At 44.4% G+C, this 6,914-nt stretch overlaps 1 long non-coding RNA gene across 1 annotated transcript; it reads right to left on the bottom strand.

Annotated features, from left to right (window-relative positions):
• Positions 1 to 4,314: 4,314 nt before the first annotated feature.
• On the bottom strand, positions 4,315 to 6,563 carry LOC111271018 (uncharacterized). Its single transcript, XR_002686602.2, has 2 exons — positions 5,578 to 6,563; positions 4,315 to 4,637 (listed from the first exon to the last, which is right to left on the bottom strand). It is a non-coding gene; the product is annotated as an uncharacterized LOC111271018 (long non-coding RNA).
• Positions 6,564 to 6,914: the final 351 nt, after the last annotated feature.

The raw sequence follows: 6,914 nt of genomic DNA, 5'->3' as shown, positions 1-6,914 counted from the left end.
TTGCCCTTCTCATAATGACAACCAGCTCCATCTCGCTCAGTAGCGTAAGGGATAATGGTTTGGTTTCGATCGTCTGTGACAAGCGCTTTTTGTTGCTACTCAGAATAACTCAACTATTTTTACTAACTCCTAGCTTTATATAGTATAGGTCTTATAATGATGGGGTGGTGTAGATGTAGGTTCAGCTACAAGCAGTAGCAAGTGGGCAGGACATCAGACTTCACCGTTGGCAGCGTTCATTAGTAAGCCCTATCATAGGACGATCGGTCGTCCACACGCTCGTCGACGGCCGCTTGTCGCTTCGCCCACAGCAGCTCTTCACTCCGGACGCTCGAAGAACAGCAACAGCATCATGATGCCCATGAACAACAGCACGAATTCACTGCGCTACACGTCGCCAGTCGCCCGCAGAAGCAACACCAATACAAAGAACAGCGTCCAGAGCTTAGCGCCCAGTCATCCAGCAGTTCTCGCGGCTAGTCGAAACAAATAATGGCGAAGGCGAAACCGCGTACCTGTAGTTAGATGTTAACGGTGGTTGCTTCAGGTGCCGTCCGTTCAAATGCCGGCCAACCGTCAACAACAGCATCATCAGTAGCAGCAGCAGCAGCAGCAACGGCGGCAGCAATAGAAGATACAAGCTACAGACTAGATTAACTAACGAATGACTCCGCTTATTCTTCTTGCGCTAGCTCTGGCGTCAGCTAGAATTTGTGCGAGAAGTGTATTTAATACTCAACGATACGGTGTTTGAATTTGTTCAACATATGGCCACCGTAACCGCTACGAAGGCGGTGACGGTGAGGTAGCAGGTTGTCTTCCTTCACTCCCAAACTGGGTTAGCAGAAACGGGAGTGGAGTCCGATTGCTGACGAAACTTGTTGCTGGTTTTGTCTGTCTTGGCTAGTTGATCTGGTCATAGCCCAGTGCTACCTAAAACACAAACCACTTTAGGAACACCATAGTTAGCCGAAGAGATCGAATACGCGACTCCGCTGTGCCCTATCTATCTGGTGAGCTCAAGACGCACGTTGACTGGACTCAGTCCAGCCAAAGAAAAGCGAAATAGAAACAGAACGTTAATTTCGGCTACGGGTAAAACCGAGCGTTGATTTTCGACCTATGATCGGCCTTATGATAGCTGATTATGATAGTAGATCGAGTAGTCTCCCGTTGGGTCAGATGTTTGGATAGCGTAACGATAGCGAGAAGATGACGACGGAAGTTCCTCATGAGGTTTTCCGGTAGTGTCCGTTTGACTGAAGTCATTACGAAGTCTATCGGTTCTCCGCTTCCGAACGCCATCGGAAACCCGTACAATCGACAGATAATAGATCCTCGGAGAACTGTAACAAAGCCAAGCAGTCTACTCGGCACTTTTCGTTCGAATGATGACCAAACAGTAACAGATGACGAACTATTACTCGTACTGGAGAGGCCTAGATTATATATGGATTACATGTAAACCAATAGGGATTGCTTTCTTTTCGAGCTTCCTCACATCAGCATGTGGCTTCCGTCACTGAGCTCGACGGTAGATAGATTCTTTGAAAGCTCGAGCTTCGTCGTGCGTCTTGACAAACACCGACTTCCTAGTTGTCATATAATCGGCAAAGTTGTTGATAACAATGAGAGGGGCGCCTCATATAGTACTTCCTAGATATCTATGGAAGATCTATTGGAAGTCATAGAAAATAGCCGAATAAAATAAAATTGACTGCGTCTAGAGGGTCGGACGAAAGTGCGCGTCCGTGCGTGCAGTTCGTGCCTGTGCGGCCACGAAGCAGGCCGAATAGCCGGCGAAGGCTCACTTATGATCCGCGTACGGTGGCTTAAATACTGTATCATATCAATATGTATGCGTGTGTGCCATGTATTATCATATACAATATGATATAGATTATTCTAGAAGACAGAGCATTTTTCTTTACAACATTCGCTGTGTAGTTGTAAACATATCAAATATTTCAATTCCTATGCTATGCTAGGATGCTACTAGCATGCAGTACCTCTGTACTCGCTACAACAACCCGGACGTAAGCTTTGCTATGATACAACACGTAGTTCGAATGTTTTCGCCTGTTTCCTACTGTAAAACGAAGCAACGAATGTTTCCAGCAGATTCTATGCCGCTTCATCCTCTACTTTTTCTTTGTACTTAGCGGAAGGGCTGGCGAGAGAAAAAGAGAGAAAAAATACGCATTTTCTGTGCTAGGAGCGGACTTGGTAACAGCAGCGTTTGTAGAGATGGCAGCAAAACGCTTTTCTTATAGAATCCGATTGCAGAATCGCCAACCCGTCCGATCGCCCGCTAACTCCATAAGACGTCCGCCAATGCCTGCGTAAGCACTGAGTGAAATACCGGTGGAGATAGACAACGACGACCCTCTAGCTCAGCAGCGTCTACGAGGGGCATAGCGATCACTAACAGCAAACACTTTCACACAACGTCACCATTATCAGCCACGTCTATCCGTAGAGTCAAAATGGCATTATAGTCAGACGACAGTTAAGCAGTGAACAGAGCTAGTCAAGCATCCGGGCAATCGTGGAGGGCATAGAAACGCAGCCAGCTGGCAGCTTTCCGCAACGTGTTTCCCTCGTCTTCTCTTTCTATTTCGTTCCATGTCGCGAATAATGGTAGAAGCACGTGGTTTTGGATGGTTGCCGTCGCCGCTGCTACTGCTGCTGTTCGTTCCCCCTTATTTCCAGTTGCTACGCTGGGGCAAAATCCAACGGGAAAACGGTGCTTACGCATCGTGTAGAGGTTGATCCGGCTGTTCAAGCCAACGACTTAAAGAGTCACCGGTACCGCGCTTTTCGAAGTCGTCGTCGTCGCAAAACGCCACCTTTTTTTCGCGACGGCGGCCATTTCGATTCGTATCTGCGGGAAGCTCTGGTACTGACGCCGTTACCACAACAACTGTAGTCGCTTCACGAAATATCTTCATCGGAATTTCGCTTTTTGTGTGCGTTGTTTCCATCTGATTTATGTTGCTCATCGGCTACGGCGAAGAAGCCGTAGCCAAGTCCGCAGCGAGGATGAAAACCATCCGAAGTACACATAATGCACATAATCAATGCCATTCTCCTTCTGTCTTTCTCCCGATAATTCGATGTACATGTGTAGTTCCGGAGGAAGTAACTTTGTTGGCGAGCGGGGGCTGACAGAGCTTCTGCTGCTATCGAGATACACCAATCAAACAGCATCTTCACAACGGTTCATGTCTTGTGCCACCGGCTCGCCGCAGCCTCAGTGATAACAGCGGCCGATCTGACACGTAGACAAATACTAACGTACCGGTGTATTACGCAATAAGAAAAATGTCGACGTTTCGTTTCGAGGAAAATCCCTACAGACAAGGGACTAGCTGTGTACGCACTGAGCAGAAATAATGCCGCTATTTTTGCATTTAAAAATTGTTACGGTGAAGATGATCTAATGTGTTTTCGCTAACGACTAAAGTACTGAACAAGAGAAGCAAATTCTGTATCTGAAATATGCTTTTAGCGTTAACCTTCTGGTCGGAAACTCAGACGGCATGATGTGGCTCATTTTTGATCAGAGTGGAAAATTCACTTTGAGGCTAACGAGCCGTTTGCCATAAATCTTCTGTCTAAACAAATGATTATAAGCTTACCTTATTTATTCTCTATTGCGATGGGCGTGCACAAGTCCATTGATGCAATGCTATTATCAATGTACGATACAGAGTACATAACCAATAATGGGGCTCGATCTAGAGTACACAGGATGCACACTAATTCTGCATTCGGCTACCTGATCCTACAATTTTTTTTTGCGATTCACGCTCTAGACCACGTCGAATGGACTGTATAGCTCTTAGTCAGTAAATATACGAGACACACAACTTTCAATCTAATATATATAATGTTCTTGATAATTTGTAATTTTCGCAAGCAACGACGCGTACCACTAACGGGAGGTGGCAAACCTCGCACCGACGAAGCAAGCAACTACTTGGCAAAGGCATATACTGTCGATGGTAACCAAAAGATTAGTAAATGAATAGTGGTGTTCTTATTCTACACTAACAAAGGTAACTGTTGTTAGAATGATACCACGATTGACCTCACCACCTGTCGATAGAGATAAAGAAGCGGAGTGCATTGACAGCGACTAAAATGTATATAGGTCGAATTTAACAACGACCTAACACCGTAAATACATGTACTATTCATACTAAGAAAAACACCAACAATGATTCGATTGTGGTAGACGATAATTAGAACGCAACTGCCGGCCGTATCGGGAATGGCATCGACAGCTTAAGCAATAAGAAGTCGTGTTGGTAACAGCGTTTGGAACAATAGGAATCGCCACCTAATCCTCTAGTCCTAGGTGCAACTTCACGTACTGTCATTTATTAAGCGAACCGAACTGTTGACGGCGCACGAGTTGATCGCGGGTTTACCGATCGCGGCCGAGGCTCGGGGATCGGGCGAAGCTAGCGATTCCTCTATTCGTGGAACTCGATGGGACCTGGTAGGCCTCATGTAGAACGTTCATGAGCGCACTCATTTTTCAGATGGCGTCAATTGAAGTGCGCTGGCATAATAAGCTAATAGGAAAAGCTTCCGGGAACACGATGTTATCTGCTGCTTATACCGGCGGCCTAAGAGAAACAAACAGGGAAAAAGCTAGGATTGAGATTTGGCTGAGTCGGATTTGACTGATTGCGTCGGCCGCATAGACGGATGTAAGTGAGAAATGGATTGCATCGTCCGTCTGGATCGGAGGTCTACAGCCCGTTCCCTCCGACCCACGCTGTATATATTTTACTTTTCAGCATATGTCAGCGATAACAGTATAAACTGAATCTCTGATGTTATTAACACCGTCGCAAAGAACGACTTCCGATAGCTATGAATATAATCATTCCGCTACTATGCTGCATGCTACGATAACCAACTCGTACCTTGGCCGGTCTTTATCTTGACTGTGGGGTATCGTGACCCCTGCGAAATCTCCTGTGTTTTGCACTCAGTCGAAGCAAATGTGCGTTTCATTGGGTCGACTTTGGCTTTGTAACAATTGGAAATAGCAATAGTACGGTAATTTAGCTTTTTTTTTTTTGTTTCCAATAAAAATGTTTTCAGTTGGAAAAATCGATTATCTAATGGAATTAACAAACACAGTTAAGTGTTCATTTTAGCAACTAATTCAGTATTTGTTATGAATTTGCCCCACAAGGGAGGCAAAACGCATCGCAATCTTGATCACTTTCGAACCGGCACTTTCGAACCGGCATTAATACGAACCCGCATAACTTTCATCGCTAGAAACGTAAAATTTTGTGTATTTATATTCAATAATATTTAATAAAAACAAATTGTATTTAGCTTTATCGTCACAGGTGCACAGCGGGTGATTATCATCATTGGCTTCGCTGAGATATTAGCCAAAACACCGATGTTTACGTAGAGAACCTAAGCTTGATCCAAAAATTTGTAGTTATTGTCCTGCTTCGTAATTATTCCTAGTGTAGTCTAGGGATGTCTGCCAAGATATACTTTGTGCACATACAGAAGATGGAAGAATTGCATAATACTCACGTCAAAAGATGAGCGCAGGTTACGATTTATTGTAGTTCCAGAAAATCTCCTTTATGGGATTCACGGTATCTTCCTTCCGTATATATACATATATATAAGTTCACGTAATTTGTGTAAACAGTACTTACTAACAGTAATTCTAATAGTATATGTTTATGGAAAAATATTCGAGATATTGACTAATATAATTGTGTTCTTAGGACTCTAGAACATTTAGTTACGTCTAAGTACTGGTACGCACTTATCAACACGTTCTGCAATTTAAAATTACAGTTGACTGCTAGTAAAAACGACTATCTGTCCAGTAGATTAGCTTTTTCTCCTCATAGAGGCGATTCTTTTGGCATCATTCCATGACAAAAGGCACTCATCGACGATGTTGAAAGGCAAGCCTTACGCTGACAAAAAAGCAGCACCTTTGATGACATCCAACCGCGCTAACTGTTGCCGCTACCGTTAAAGCAGGTTCACAATCGAAGCTGGCGTTTACGTCTCGGTCCGTCAGAACGTATTTTTGCTTGGTGAAATTGTCCCCATGCAATTCCATTGTGCTGGGTCAAAGATCTCCCTGTGCGATTCGCTCGTCCCGCATTTGGTCCGTCGTAGCAGTAAGCGACTCCGTTAACGCTAGCATTCTGCTTCTACTACAATTGCAGTGAGGTCCGCTAACAAACAGCCCAAACACGAACTTACGCACGTCGCCGTAATCGTCTACCGCACAGACGTCCCTCGACAGCGATGGTTTCAGCTGTGACTGCAGCTCTCTTACAGACCCTGTCAACCCATGCTGAACAGGACATGTCAACGGAAACAACTGATGCAGCGCATCGTTATTACCAGATCACCTACACAGAATCGACGACAGCTCAAGCGGCACTCTCAGGGCGGAACTTTCGAAGGAATCATTATTTAACCCTGTATAGAGTTTTGTGTATGCGCGCAAGGAACTTAGAAATTCACGTCCTTATGGCATTGAAACAGAATACTGACACTGCATTTTTTGAATACAAGCATCTTTTTAAATCTCCCGGGTACCCGGTCGGTCAAACATTCAGATAAGTAGACGTAGTGAAAATTCATAAGTACACGCACATTTCTGTGACCGTCCAGAATATGGAGCTTGGAGTCAATACGTAACGAATATTCTACACTGCTATAAATATTCAAATCGTTTGATAAAGTTGAATAGGAGGCCAAACCGATCTGCGAACAATATGTAGTAACTAGGATTTTGAAAGTTATCCAATCATCTGAAAGTTTTACAAACAGTACCTGAATAATTATGGGAAGTTCTTAAATGTCGGGAATCACATAAAAATATAGATGTCACGCCTAAG

Source organism: Varroa jacobsoni, unplaced genomic scaffold (genome assembly GCF_002532875.2).
Source record: "Varroa jacobsoni isolate VJ856 unplaced genomic scaffold, vjacob_1.0 contig00285, whole genome shotgun sequence".
NCBI lineage: Eukaryota > Metazoa > Arthropoda > Arachnida > Mesostigmata > Varroidae > Varroa > Varroa jacobsoni.
This window is presented reverse-complemented; position numbering and strand designations above follow the sequence as displayed.